The sequence below is a fragment of the Pinus tabuliformis genome, chromosome 1_1 (genome assembly GCF_031772625.1).
Source record: "Pinus tabuliformis cultivar Carrire ecotype Pingquan chromosome 1_1, CPIR1, whole genome shotgun sequence".
NCBI classification, from domain to species: Eukaryota; Viridiplantae; Streptophyta; class Pinopsida; order Pinales; family Pinaceae; genus Pinus; species Pinus tabuliformis.
In genome coordinates, this window is record NC_142297.1 from 615123120 (window position 1) to 615137155 (window position 14036).

The 14036-nt window shown below is 41.4% G+C and overlaps 1 pseudogene; it reads left to right on the top strand.

Annotated features, from left to right (window-relative positions):
• Positions 1-341: 341 nt before the first annotated feature.
• LOC149214787 (pentatricopeptide repeat-containing protein At2g13600 pseudogene) lies at positions 342-3629 on the top strand (annotated as a pseudogene).
• The last annotated feature ends 10407 nt before the right edge of the window (positions 3630-14036 follow it).

The following is a 14036-nucleotide window of genomic DNA, read 5'->3' on the forward strand; positions in this document are numbered from 1 at the left end:
CTATAAGGGGAGGCCGATGTAGGAAAATCCTATTTCCACCACTATAGGATCATTAATGCGCTCTTACATGTGCGGGAGATAGACGTTTATAACTAGATAATAAAAATAAAAACGACGCGTTACCCCTGCGCGTGTTATAAAAGTTTATCTCCCGTGCATGTGTTATAAAAGTTTATCTCCCGCGCATGTAAGAGCGCATTAATAAAAGTTTATGTCCCGCGCATGTAAGAGCGCATTAATCATCCTATAGTGGTGGAAATAGGATTTTCCTGCCGTTGTACAGAGAGAGCGCCTTAAATCAAAGGCAGTTTGAATAGGCGACGTTTGAATTCCGTTTGATTTATTTATCAAATCCTTCACATCTACATCAATCTGTCTCGTCGCCTCTCCCTCCTTCAAACAGCCGTTGAATTGCACAAATTCAGCCCTTTCTTTTTTAATTCAAGCGGGCATTGGCGGGCGTTCGACCTGAGATTTTATCCGGCTCGCCGGCAATCTGAGGCGAGCAAAATCTGTCAAGAGATGGAGGTATTCTCAAGCTGATTGCAGCGCGGCATTGGCTCCCATTGGAGATAGCAATGGTACATATGACAATCTCAATGACAAGTCTTCATATGTGAACCAAGGAAAGCCCTACACATACTAATAATAACATGTGAATCTTTATTTCTTATACATACTAATCACCAGCGTTTTTTTCCTTCTGGAAAAAAATGTGAACCGAGGAAAACCCTAGACGATGTGGAATATATATAGCTCAAATCAGAGAGGAAATTTTTACGGTGAGATAAAGTGTTTGACGTTTCATCCTTCCCGCAAGTGAAACATCCTTCCTGTTCTGGAAAATCTGGATGAAGGCCCGCAGATTCTATTGTTAGACGCTGGAGTGAAAGGAGGAGTGGGGTTCTGCTGGTCTGAATCATCGTTGAACCGGTCCTGTTACTGAGAAAAGTGCACATGAAGAACCCACACATGACAGGTGCACAGGAAGACCTGTTTGCCAAAACCACTGGTTTTGAACGACCAGCTATTAGGAGAACCTTTGCCTTTCTACATGCATTCGGCATAACTAGACCAGCCAATTTGATTTCTGAGGGGGAATTTATAGTATAAGTTAAACCAATCTGACCAATTTCTCCTGGGAAAATCATATTGATTACTGATAATTGTTATACCCTTGTGATTCTTAATCCCTGGAGTATCGCAACCCGGCCTTCTGGATTTTTCCACTGATCGTCGATGTTCTTTGCGATGATTTTCAACGAAGTTTGATGGAGCATTATATGGACATTTCTACAAGTCGAAACTCAGTTTTTCAATACCGCACAGATCCAATCGCTCCAGCAAGTCCGACACAGAGGTGCCTATTTGCTGAAGGGTTTCTGCTGAGATTTCAGTAACTTAGCTGCAAATTGAGTAACAGTATGAAGACAATTCAACGCAAAAGCAGTGGCAACGACGATGGCCAAGTCACTAAGATATCAGGAGGTAAAAATGGCACTGCTTTCTATGCCAATGTTTCGAATCCAAGGCGTTACCAGAACAACGTCAAGTGCTCCCGAAACACAAGGTGACGATACCGATATTGCCATCACAACTGTTTTGAGCAAAGAGGGTCGATTTGAAGAAACCCAACATTTTTTCAATATCATCTACCCACCTCAAAACTCATCTGGTGCTGCTGCTGCTGCTTATCATTCTCTCTTGCAGAGCTGCCTTAATAATGCTAAATCTTCCCTGCCAGAAGCTAAGCTAGTCCATGCCCACATGATTCAAATGCATTTTCAATGCCAAGACATCTCCTTAACGAACAAATTGGTCACTGTGTATGCCAAGTTTGGCTATTTGGCAGACGCTCGCAGGGTTTTCGATCAAATGCCGGACAGAGATGTGGTTTCATGGACTGCCATGATTTCAGCTTATGCTAGAGACGGGTATGCCGATAAATCTCTGAAAATGTTCGATGAAATGAAACAAACTGGTGTCCAACCCAATCACTTCACATTTTCTAGCGTTCTCCCCGCTTGTGCGACCTTGGCATCTCTGGAACAGGGTAGGGAGATCCATGAAGAAATAAACACAAGTGGATTTCTGTCTGAAGTGTTTGTAGGGAATGCCCTTGTGGATATGTATGCAAAATGTGGGAGTATAGAGAAAGCACGCCATGTGTTTGACAAAATGCCTCAGAGGGATGTGGTATCGTGGAATGCAATGATTTCAGGGTATGCACTAAATGGGCAAATTGAGAAAGCCCTGGAGCTGTTTCAGAATATCCCCAATAGAAATGTAGTTTCCTGGACATCGATGATTACGGGGTATGCACAGAATGGGCTCGCAGTAGAGGCTCTGAAGCTTTTTCAACAAATGCAACGGGCTGGTGTTAAACCCATCTCTAATACTTTTGCAAGTGTCCTCTCAGCATGTGCTGACTTGGCAGCTCTTGATCAGGGTATGGAGGTTCATGAAGACGTAATCAGAAGTCAATTTAATTTCCATGCATCTGTAGGAAATTCCCTAGTAGACATGTATTCAAAATGTGGGCAGATTAAATATGCACACACTGTATTTGAGAAAATGTCTGAACGAAATGTGGTTTCATGGACAGCCATGATTGGAGGGTATGTGCAGAACGGGCTTTGTGAACAGGCCCTGACACTTTTTCGGCAGATGCAAAGGCTAAGTATCAGGGCAAACTTGAGAACTTTTGTTGGTCTTCTCCCTGCTTGTGCTGATTTGGCAGCCCTAGAACAGGGTATGGAAATCCATGGTGACATAAATAGAAGTGGATTTCAGTTTGATGTTTTTGTAGGCAATGCCCTTGTTGACATGTATGCGAAATGTGGAAGTATAGACAGTGCAAGAAATCTGTTTGACAAAATGTCTCTGCGAGATGTGGTATCCTGGACTGTAATCATTGCAGGATATGCGTTACATGGTCAGGCTCATGAAGCACTCAAATTATTTGAAAAAATGCAACAATCTGGCACAAATCCAAACCATGTCACCTTTGTGGCAGTGTTATGTGCCTGCTGCCATGCAGGCCTGGTAGATGAGGGCCAGCGATATTTTGATGACATGACCAAACATTATCACATCGCACCTGTAATGGAGCATTATGGCTGCATTGTTGACCTTCTTGGCCGTGCAGGGTGTCTTACCAAGGCTGAAGATTTTATAAACCAAATGCCAATAAAACCTGATGTAACTGTGTGGGGATGTTTACTTGGTGCCTGTAGTTTCCATAACAACATAGAAGTAGGAGAAAGGGTTGCGGAACGATTTTTTGAGTTGGATCCTAACAATTCGGCACCCTATGTTGTGCTCTCTAACCTCTATGCCACAGCTGGCAGGTGGGGTGACATTGAAAAAATACGTAGATTGATGAAGGGCAAGAAGGTAAAAAAGAAACCCGGATGTAGTTGGATTGAGATCAATAAAAGGGTGCATTCTTTCCTCATAGGAGACAAACCACATAAGGAGACGGAAAATTCGTGAATGGTCGGAAAGATTATAAGGGGGAGATGTATGTGGCAGGGTATGTGCCTGACATGAACTGTCTTCTGAATGGCACTGTAGAATTGTAAAATTGTAAACAATTATTTGGATTAAAAACCTGATTGTTTTCATCAATTTTTTTATTAAAATCGATTAAATTTCTTTCTATTTTCTGTTGAAAAGAGGTCCTATAAACCAGATTGGTCTCTGTAGAAGTTAAAAGAAAAATAAGTACAGAGTGAGTGGTTGCACTCAGGTTTAACAGCATGTATGTAACCGTGACAGACAAAGTTATTGCAGGTTATGTTGGTAATGCTAACTAAATCATATCTTTTATTTTCCCAGGAAAACATTGTGGGTGGATGCTTCCCCACAGTCATGGATAGCATCCTTATAAACTCATCATTGTAGGATAGTGCACCTCAACCCAATGGACTTGAAACCTGTTAACACAGAACTAGCTAACTGTACAAGAACATTGGCAACAACCAATTGAGCTTAGCCAAAACAACTATTGACATAGGCTCGTGTAACAAGATCATCGCAAAAATTGTCTTGACTAGGCAATACATTTTTCAGTAATTGAAGGTCCAGTTTATATTCCTAGCCCGCACTAGGAAAAGTAGGTGTTAAACACACATGGATAGTAAAGACAATGTGAAAGATAAATCATTCAGTACATATTTTTATTAACATCAGATATACATTTATAGTACAATGTGTGACTCTTGGGTTTCAGATCCCAAGGTCTCTTGGACTGCTTAGTCTTTTCGACTTCCACACTAACCCTTTAGGATTAGGTGTCCAACATTCCCCCCCTTAATCCGAAGGGTTATGTATGAGTCCAAGAAAAGAGCTGTAATACAAAATGTGCAAAAATGCATGGCAGCACTAGGCTGAATGTGCTCTATGAAATGTTGGTAAAAAAGGGCGGTGGTTTAAGGATGACCACCAACACTGGAACGCTTAGTGCAGTTCTCGGAACTCTTCCAAAACTGGCAAGAAACTGAAGTTTTCTGCTAGAGGAAGTGATCCTATTGTTTTAAAGAGGGAAACCTTCAACCATAAAAGGGAGGTCTCACCCCGCATAAAAGGTAAAACTTCAACCTGAAAAGGGAAGTCTCAACCTGTGATGGTTTAAGGATAACCAACAACTCTGGAATGCTTAATGCAATTCCTGGAACTCTTCCAAAACTGGCAAGAAGCTGGTGTCTTCTGCTAGAGGAAGTGTTCTCAATCTTTGATGGTTTAAGGATGACCAACAACTCTGAAGGCATGTTCAGGCATCTTGTCTCTGGCTACAACTTTGAAGCTGGTGTGGCAGGTTGTGGCTCAGGCTCGCTTGATGTGGCTTTGAAGCTTGTAGATGACCATCATTTCCCCCCCTGTCAGATACAAGGTGAGAAGATGGAGAAAACTCAACTGCAAGACTGTTCAATATTCTGGAACAAGTTCTAACATGTGTTTGGAATATCTTCTTGGCTGTTGATGCCCATTGCAAAGAAGCGATCCATCCAAGATGAATCTTTGTTCTTGCAGGACGTTTGTTTCTGAAGCATCTGTGTGAAGAATGGCTGGTTTTATGACAGTGCTCACATGGATGAAGATCAAAACAGTGATCTTTCAGATGGCCAACTCGGTCACAGTGTTGGCATTTTACAATCTGTTGTTGTTGTTGCTGCGGTGGAAGAGGAGTAGAATCTGGAACAGCTGAAACTGAACTGTCATAAGGAGCAGGTGAACTGTCATGAATGAATCCAGCACTCTGAAACTGAATGGGCTTGGCATAGTCTGGAATATGAAAGGACAAGTCCTTGTCATAACCAAGACCAGTTTTGTGCTTGTTGTGGACAAGCTGTTCCCAAGGTCTGATGATGGGCTTGGGAAGTGCAGATTGAGTTTTTGCATTTGCATGTGCAATCGCTGCTTTATTGGGTACTGGATCTGAATGAACTTGAGCAATATTAACATGTTGCTGATGGGTGGTTGTCTCAATGTTCTGAACAAAAACAGGTTCAGAATGGTGTCTATTTTGATGTAGCTCTTCTTGCTGTAGCTGTGATTCAAGCTGCAAAAAATCGATCTTTTCCTGTGCATTTTGTAGACATGTCTGAATTTCTGAGAGAAAATCCTTACTGATTTGTAATGTGTCATCAACAGTAGATAATATCAGAGTTTTAAGGAACTGTAATACTTCACTGGTTTTGGCCATGTTTGATTTTCACCTTAAAAAACTGATCACAACTACTACTCAATGCAGAAAAGTAATATCTACTCACAGTACACAGCAATATCCTTTATAAATGTCAGCAAATGATCAGTGTGCAATATGAAAGATTACAATCAGCTCACCAAAATCTTTATGCAGCAGTGGAATCAAGGAATGTCAAGCTCTCTGAAACCCTTGACCATTATAAGCTGCCAGTAGTTTATTAACAGGTGTTTTGACCTCCTACTATAGTAGCTCGACCCCACTGTAAAGGAGAACTCATCCAGTCACAGAATAAGAAACTCGTCCCTTCTATTCTTCATGGAACTCGTGCTAATGGTGGCTGGTTTTCATTACCATGTCTTAGTCGCATACCATGTCTTAGTCGCAATGATAAAACAATTACATAGCCTTTACAATAATATAATGCATGAGTAAATTCAGCTATCTTCTAAGCAAACGATGAGAATAAAGGAAACTGGAATGATTTCAGTCGAAATTTCAGGCAATGAGATCCCAGTTTTGTGATCTTCAAAGGATCCAAGACTGTTGAATGTTAAACCTGCTTGCCACAATACTGTGCACAGCATCAGGAGCATTGGCAAACTGCCCTGTTTGCATCCTTTGCTTGACAACCTCTGTTGGCATTCGAACAAGAGAAGTTGTTGCACCTCCAGCAGCGCCTGCTAACAAATGAGCAACAACATTATAATTATCCGGAAAAATCTCTAACAATTTTTTCTTCACCGGTTCATAAACTCCAACAAATATCGCTGATGCTGGCAAAACACCTGCAAGGTTTCCTGCAAGCCCCGAATATAAGCCCTTTACAAGAATTTTACCCCCAACTCGTGCTGCCTGTAAGCGAGTCTTTATTGTATCAATAGGGTAAATAATAGTTTCAACAACAACACCAGCCGTAGCACTTACACCACCATTAAAGTGAATGCTGCGATATTAGATCTTCCACGCGCACGTTTACATGAGGCTTTCTAGGGTTTGCTTTCCAATTGTCAACACCACCACCGCTACTAAACTTCAAACCTGAAAAATATTATTGCGACACATACTACAACGAGCTTTACAGTAAACGAAGGATCAAACTGTGTTGATATTGCTAGTAGTATGGAGCTTACAAAAGCGCACCTCAGCAGGTATTGATGAATATGCACATCTCATACCATGTTAAAGTAATACAACGCAATTCAACATTAGATGGGCATGTGGGTAACTCAGTCGCTGAAAATGCCGACAGACGTTGGGCTTATAGAAACGGTTCTGTTATTGCAAGAGCGCCTTTCACTGAAAATGCCGATAGACTTCAGGTTTTTTTTTAGAAACATTTTTGTTATTCCAAGAGCGCCTTCTGAAAATACGGCTCGGGCTAAGCAAGCAGGTGATCCTCAAGCATTATTATGCGGTGTATTGCAGGTGATTATACAGAAGCTCGGCCTATGCTTTTGGGTCCATTATTGAAGGACCGTCCTCGGAGAAACTCGCACCGCTTGTCAATATGGCATTGAATTTTATATTGTTTATCAATACAATAAACCTCGGCATACGCACCAAAACAGACGCTCTAAAATGGCTTCAAATGGGGCTTCTACGTTTGGCAGCCTTAAGATACTCAAAGGAGGAAACGCTGAGCACGCCGGTGGACAGGTTTCTCAAAATGGTCACGGAATACCCAGCATACAAACCCGGATGCCTTCGCGCTCTATGGTGGCTAACAAGACTGCCAAGAACGGCCAGCGGCCCCGGCTTGCATCCGCTGAATCATTAATTCCTTCACAGATCATGGGTGCTCTACAATCAATACAATCAATCCCCGTTCAAGTCCCATCACAACCTTCACAGTTTTTAGTAAGGAAATGGGAGAACGGAAAAGGTCTCACTTCAACCAATGCCAACTAGTTAAAAGAAATGACATCTGTTTAAAACCGGTTGCCGCATAAGCAACTACAATAACGGCCCCAGCACCAAATGAGATGACGGCCCCAACTGTCTCTAGCACCCGTTTGATGAGAGAGCTCCACAGCTCTTTTATACAGTCGTCTTACACCAAAAAAACGCAGACACAAGAAAACGCAGTCACCACAAGAAAACGCAGTCACCAATACAATACAACGCAGCCATGCTTCAATACAACACAGGCTTCAATAGAACTCAGCCACCATAATAAAATGCAGTCACCATAATATTAAACGCACTCGTTTACGGTTTTATTACCATATATGCATTCACCATCAAATTTCTTCAATATATGAGTTTGTTAATTGAATACCAAAGAAAAATGTTCTGCATTCACCATATTTCACCATCAAAGTTCTTCAAGCCGTGACAGAGCTTCAATGCGCGTTCTTGCTTGGAAATGGCGTGATGCACGGCAGGTGTAGGAGCAAACGAGGGTTACAGGATGGTAAACGCTCAAAGTCTTCGAATTCACGTCCAGGTCAGGTGAAACGCATCAACGGTTATCCGCGTTCATTATCAATGACTCATGCTCTGAGAGGGCACAGTCTCTGGCAGTCAGAGAGCGCAGGGCATTCAGAAACGTATGGCAGGGAATCGCTCAGGATGTCAGAGCAGAACAACGCTCTGGATAGAGGGCGCAGTCTACAGCAGTGGCAACGCTATATGCTCAGAGAATCGCTCAGGGAATTGCTCATTCAGCAGGGCAGAGGTGCAGGACTGACATGCACATAACAGGCCACAGAAAAACAAGCGGCTCCGATACCATGTTAAACACACATGGATAGTAAAGACAATGTGAAAGATAAATCATTCAGTACATATTTTTATTAACATCAGATATACATTTATAGTACAATGTGTGACTCTTGGGTTTCAGATCCCAAGGTCTCTTGGACTGCTTAGTCTTTTCGGCTTCCACACTAACCCTTTAGGATTAGGTGTCCAACAGTAGGGTCAATTCACAAAAACAGGTATAATTAGGATAGACACTTAATCAAGGTTTATATATGGAAAATTACCTTAATTAGTGTTGTTGAGGTTACAGTCAATCAAGATTGACCCAAGCCGCAATTTAAAAACAATACGTATAAGATTGGCTTAACGCTGGTATTTTCAGAAATTTATCGTCTTTAATTTTCTGCTAAACTATTCCATAATATTCTTATTCATAAATAGTATTAATCTGTACAATTGACCTGTGCTCTGCCAAAACATTTTTTAATGGCTTTTATTCTTTATTGGAGTCTACAATTTAATGGAATATAACTCCCATCTGCGTGTATAATTTGTAATCCCTCCGGAGATTCCTTTGTCACTCGTGGAAGGTGTTCATAGCATAAGAAAGGCTTTCACCTAAAAAAGGCATCCCATTCTTTCCAGTTTTGCAATTGCACATTCTTTTCAAGTATACATGAAAATACTCTTGTGCTCTCATGAACAAGACATTGTGTTTTTGGCATGAAACTCGGGATTTAAGTGTAATTATCTTCACCTTATACTAACTTTGGTCTGTTATCACATAAACTCACACTTCTTGATATAAAGTCCGAAAGCTCAAGTGCAATCCAAAGGATGCTATGACAGGCAATCACAATGGACAATCATTTTGTCAGATCCATCTGCCTCAGCCAATTCACTGGAAATTTTTTCTATGCTGGACACCCTCATTATTGGTTGTCTGACCATATCATGGGAACATGCGAACTATCTTCCTTGAAATATGAATTTGCTGTAGTTATTTTAGAAGGTTGTGCAAGGATGGTTCTAACCATTCCTCTAAAATGGGACGATCGCAAAAATTAGCAAAGAAATGGCAGCTTTCTTAAATTAGGCTGTCTCATGCAACAAAAGGTATAGGAGTAATGCAGAGTATTCTCTTCAATGCTTTTGATTTTCTTAAAGTGTTTCACCTTCATTATTTGTTTGGCCTTCTGAAATGACTTTGCCTGACTTGCGAATCTCGTAGTAAAAGGTAGACATGATCACTGTAAAATACCACTGAATGTTGGAACTTAGAGTTGGAATATACTTGGGAGCTTTTCCACCACAAATATACATTTCCAATCACTGTGCAATGATGAAAAAAATCTGTAATCTTGCCGGGGAACCACTGATCAACCAATCTGTAGTTAATTCTGTCATGAATGTGCCTTCCTTTACTGCTGTAGCTACAAAACACCCCTGGAAAATGCACCCCGGCTGATGGCTGTTCAACATCCTGTAGTAAGTCTGTAATGGTGTAACAGTCTAAAACAGTGATAGATCGAAGCAGGAGAAGTCCCAATTTCTTTCCTTGGTTGCTTAAGTGCATCTGGAGGAAAAAAAACAACAACAATATGCCCCAATTTGTCCAATTCATGCTACAGAAAATAAATGATGTACCTACAATTTATAAGGTGAATGCTGTTAATGAATGTTGAAAGAAGTTGTTATTGATGTCAAAGGCTGTTCAAATGAAAGAGAAAGTTACATATTTACATAGCATATTTTGAAATATTGTTTTTGGATTTTTGATGTCCCATTTGGATACCTTATCTTTGAATGATACCAAGGCCTGACTAGTGAATGTGTATGAGTCCCCATGATGGGCTAGGATTATGGTGTGGTTGTTATGTTTCCATCGTGTGCTTATGTTATGTAAAAGCATTCACAAAAAGGAAATATATCATAATATAATAAAAAAATGTTGCATAAGAAGCAACAATAGTACTATAATACCACAAGACGGGAATCTAAAAGGGGGTGCATGGGTGATTTGACTTGACATCTATCTCTTGGGAAGTCAAACCTCCCTTGCCCATGCTTACCTACAAAAATTTCCCATAAAACATAGAATTGGATGTTTCCCCATGCTTCTTGGCTAGTGGCTGCTGCATTTATAGTCCTCCGTCGTAAGGTTGTGTTCTTTCTTTGTCTCGCCCTTGGGGATCTCTAGCTACGTGAGCTACCACGCATGTGGACTACTGACCCAATGACCCAAAATGAGGTCTGCAGTGTGGTTGTTTCACTTTGGTTTTTCCATACCTGTACTTACCTTTACTTTCCTCCTGCTTCCCCTCATGGAGGTAGTAATTCAATGCATTATTCATCCAATGCATTCTTGAGTTTCATAGGGGATAAATGGCTCATGCTAGTGACCTTGCGCGCAAAATGGGAGGCCTATAAATAAAATATGACCGAGATCAGCAAGAAATGGTAGCTGCGCCTGACCGGTGGAACCATGTTTGGCCACTACACCCCTATCGAATACGAGTCAAATCGGTATAAAGTGTAAGGTGAAAGTGACGGAATGGGACACTTCTTAACATTGCTTAAATCGGTGAGAAACGGTAGCTGCGCCTGACGTGGGGACATAAAGATTCTGGTATGTTCCGCTGGACGTTGATTGATAAATTCCCATACAACTCTTTTTTTGCAATGGATCAACTTAAACTGAATCAACAAGCTCATTTGTATAAACAAGGAAGATATTAGGTTAGCCTGGTGGAGGGTGCTATTGGTAGGGAGTGTGCTACGGAATGCTACTGCTGGCTGGTAGGTACGCGTGCTGGTCGTGCTATCGTAGGTCAGTTTGATACAGAACAGAATTGAAATGAGTATTAGATATAATGAATGTGAGCTTGCTTGCCTCACCGGTAAAAGGAAGCACCTTTACAATCATTATATGATATGATTGATGAGAACGAGCAACATTACTTGACAATAGAATTTCACTATTTCCTAATTATTTCTTTGGCAAGCAAGCCTTTGAACTCAGAACCCGAGCCCGTAAAATAAAGCAAGGTGAGGTGGAAATCCCCTGAGTTAGACCGCTACCTCACCCCCATATTAAGTATGCTTGTTGTTCCATTACGGAAAGGAGAGTCAAGTTTGCCTTGTGGACCGGGAAGGAATGCAGTTGAAAAGCTTCCCTTAGGAACTCAAGGTCATTATATGGTCCTTCCTTCAGAACATGTAGGGCAGAGACCGATCAAAGACTTAGCCCTTAGACATTGACAGATACCAAACATAGCAAATACGGCATGAAAGGGCGAGCTGTATCGATTGGTTAACCCGAATCCTTTGCATGTATGATCCGACGGGCCCTACTATTATTACTCAAGGCACTACACATTACCTTATTAATCGAAAAATGGAGGGTTGGGATTTGAGATCCTTTAGCCATGGAACACGGCACAATTGTGTATATAAAGTGGGGCCTCTCAAACACTGGTATGAAAGCTTTGTGCATCAACCGAAGCATCAACACCTGCTGGTTGGAATGCAAACGGTCATACACATATAAAGTGGGGCCTCTCAAACACTGATATGAAAGCTTTGTGCATCAACCGTGTTAGCGTTCGAATTTGCCTCAGGCTGAGGAAGGCAAAACTCGAGGCAACATCAAACCAAGCTCAACCTCGTAGCTAGCCCTACGAGGACAGGAGAGGGCTCTCTCCGGTCAATCTCGGCAAAAGGTAATCACAGAGGCTCGAGATGACTGAATTGATAACTAATTTTAGGCTAGGTATGAAGTACAAGGATTATGGAATTTATTTTTTGAAGTTTTGTTGAATTCAAGGGAAAGGCAATTTTGGGTGCGGGGATGAGGCACAGCTTTTGCAGAGGTCTACTTGGGGCAAGATAGGCGATTGTTTTGATGCCTTTAAAGTGATTGAATGAATAGACCTGACAGGTGAGGAGCTAAGGAGAGCAAGGAAGTCTCAAGGATTCTCCTTAAACTGAAGAAAACATGGAAAATTAAACAAACTTAAAGGCAGAGCATAGCAAATTTATGGATTCTACCTTAACACTTCATTTGTTTAATTGCAGAAGATTAAATAAGGAAAGTGGTACACATACACAACTTACAAGTATTGAGAGAAACACACCATCAACACATAAGACCACATGAATCCCAAATAGTGCTGCAAAACCCTGGTCTATCCTTTGCCAAAATTGCAGATGAAATATGTACAATAGTGTATCAAGCTATTCCCAAGAGTCCAACCATGAAAATGACTAAGAAAATACATAATATAGGCAATTGAACCCATTCCCTTGCCTCTAGGGGTCGAGCTCATCATCCTAGGAGCTGTTTCAACCAATTCTAAACAAAGCACTACAATCTAGGCAGTCAAAACAACTTGCCTCTATAAGGTAGGAAACTGATTTATTCATTTAATTTTCACTTTTTAGTGAATGAATCTTCTAGAACAAGTAATAAAGTGCCAAAATTACATCATGTTTCATTAATTACATCAAGAGGAGTGAAAAAATCACATCACAAGTCAAAACTGGTCAAACTGGCTACGTTTCCTGAGCTGAAGATGAAAATTGTGCCAAAATACCCTGATGCGCCGCGCGCCTGAGCCCTATGCGCCGCGCGCCTTTCCACCTATTTTTGGGGCACTTCCCGGCATCCAAATTGAGCTCACGGTAGCTCGTTGGAAAGATCTGGATGTATACTTTCCAACCCAAGTGGAACTTTTCAATTTGGTGTCCATTTGCCCCTCCAAAAGTGCATTCTCCAAAGACTGCTTCCTGTGTGTCCAAAAAGGGGCAGTGAGGTCATTTTTTGCATGTTTTTTGACCTTTTGGGGACCCAAACCTTGATGAAATGCTTTGGAAATAGTTGAGCATGTATATTTCATCGTGACAAATCCAAAACTACAAGCCATTTGTAATTTGGACCTTCCAATCTTATGGGTCGCGCGCGGCGCGCTACGTGTCGAGCCAAAAAACCTGTTTTTTGTACCAAAAATTTCAAAATTGACAAAATTTTCTCCAAATTTCTTGAAATTTGGGCTGAAGGTGCCTCATCAAGTGCCATGCTCAGCGAAAGAAGCTTCGGCCAAGATTCAGAGTCGATCTTGCCTTTTACGCCGTTCCAGTGTCCTCCTGATGCATGCAGTTTCAGTTGTAAAGTTACTGTCTGTTCGCCTTCATGGTGTTTCAAAGTCTGTTTGGATTTCAATGAGATGAAAAACGAGAGTTTGGCGCAATTTCCAAATGTGGGAGGGACTGTGGGAAATAGGGCAATGTGGATAGTGGGGTCTTGTCAAGGGAAGGGGAAGGAAATATATATGGAAATGGGGTTTTTTGGGTTTGGGGATATTGCATGGCATTTAAGGAGTTTGATAGGGATAAGGGATTTAGGGTTTTAGGGATTGTAGTGTAGGATTAATGAGGGAATGAATGAGGGAGTGTGATGAGCAACTTTGGGAATGAGGGACATAGGGAAATGAGGAAAAAGGAAACCTTGGTGACAAACTGTTCTCAAAACCCTAAGCAAGTTTTATTGGCCAAGGAAAATTTTCAAAGTTTTGTTGCGACGGGCATGAGCCATGAACCATTCACATTTCACCATCAAACACAA